Below are 1,997 nucleotides of genomic sequence, written 5' to 3'. Positions count from 1 at the left end.
AAGAAAGAAAGAGAGAGAGAGAGAAAGAAAGAAAGAGAAAAAGAAAAAGAAAGAGGGGAGATGCCTGGGGAGACCAAAGGAAGGTGGGAAAGAGGGTCCACCTGTGGAGTTGGAGGGCGGGGCCTGCCCTAAGAGGATAAGGGAAGCTGAGGGAGGTGGGGCAGGGCTGTCTTCTGGAAGGCCAGCGGCAAAGGAAGACGTGACTCCAAATGACTCTTGAGTTCCCCAGTTGTACTCCACCTCCACCTGCTTCCCCCCAAATACAAACTCTTTGGCGCCCTCTGTCTGATCTCCAACTTCTCTTCGAGGGCCCTGGGGTTAAAGAGGTTAACAGGCCTGCTAGGAGATCCAGCAGGATAATTATAGGGTTTCGAGCCTGGTGTGCAAGAGGACGGTAATTACACAGTGAGGTCCTCTCTGGGGGCTTCAGGCTTTGTGGGCAGAGACCTGGGAGGGGTCCATTCCACTAACATTCCAGCCCCCGCCCAGAATAGCCTCCCCATACCACATTCCCAGAGGCTCAGGCTGGGAGGGCAGGGGACGGGGGAAGCAAGCCTGGTAGGGAAGCCCCTCAGCAACTTCCCCTCAGCAGCTTCGCAATGACCCCAGCCCCTTCCCTCCTTGGAAAGACCAGCGGTGCCAGGGAATGAACCACTGATCCTAAAAATAGGGGCTTTAGGAGGAAAACGTGAGAAGAGATGGCAATAGGGATCCTGAGTTGCTGCCCACTAACACAGCTCTGATGGACAGTACAGTTTAGGTGTGCGGGGTAGTCTGCGGGCTAGGGATGCAGGGTAACAGGGGTCCCTCCTCCTTACAGAGGTTCTCCAGTTCTAGTGTCTGCTCTGAGAGTGGCCCCGGGGTCTCTGGCCTTGAACCCTGGCGCCCAGCTCCCAAGAGCTACAGTTCCTTTGCCTGAGGATGGAACAGACCCTCTACCGGAGGCTACACAAGCCCCTCTTTCCTGCAGTAGCTCCTGAAACCTCATTCCCTCCCCCTGGGACACCTCCTGCTTCCCTCCAGGCACGACTCGCAGTCTTCCAACCCTAAGGCCTTCCCTTAGGCCCCGACCCACATTTGCTATGAACCAGTCAGGACCTTGAAGGAGGCGGGCCTTGAAGGTTGCCTGGGTAACGCCGGAGAGGGGCACCCCTGGCAGGAAGACAGTTGCCAGGGAGACCAGGACAGTGGGCGGGGCCCCAACCCCTGGTTAGCCTGTATTGGGATGAGTAAAGATCTAAAGGTCCAGATCTCTCCCAGCTCCTTTTCCGTGCAGCCTGCAGGGGCACCCCCTTGGGAACTAGGTCTAGGGCAGCTGGAAGTCTGAAGCTCCCGAAAGAGACCTCCCAGGGATTAGTTCCAGCAACTCAGGGGAACCCAACAGTAACCAAACCTGAGGGAACTAAGAAAAGAAGCAAGATGTAGGAGGGGCAGGTGAGAGGAACAAGGCTTAATGCATTATGATATAGAACTTCTTGGACTAGAAATCTAAAGTGAAAATATGCAAAGTATGCAAAACAAAACAGTTTTAGTCCCACCTCCAAGAAGCTAAAATTCCAGATTCTACCACCAGATGGCAGTCTTGCTCACTCATTGGATTAAGCCCAGTCCTGGAACTGGTGGGGACGAAGCCAGGAGGTGGAAATCGGAAATCCTTTCCTGTCTCACACGTTGCTCCTGACTCTTGCTCTCTGGCATTTGGCAGACACCCATAACTCCTCATGGCCATAAATATCCAGTTTTCTCTCCCCAACCCGGCTCTGACCAGATCCAGTTAACAGAGTTCATTCATTCTTCATTCAAAGGAGCTAAGGAACACTTTGGTGGAAAAACTTCGTGCTCTCTTGGGTCCCACTCACGGTGTAAGGGTGATAAATGGGGTTAATAGTAATGACTAATAACTCATTTAGAAATGTGTGTCAGAAAAAAAAAAGAATTGTGTGTCAGGCAGTTAATCCTCATAACCTTATGAAATAACTACAATATTGTTATCCCCA

This window comes from Zalophus californianus, chromosome 9, assembly GCF_009762305.2.
Source record: "Zalophus californianus isolate mZalCal1 chromosome 9, mZalCal1.pri.v2, whole genome shotgun sequence".
Classification (NCBI taxonomy): Eukaryota; Metazoa; Chordata; class Mammalia; order Carnivora; family Otariidae; genus Zalophus; species Zalophus californianus.
This window is presented reverse-complemented; position numbering follows the sequence as displayed.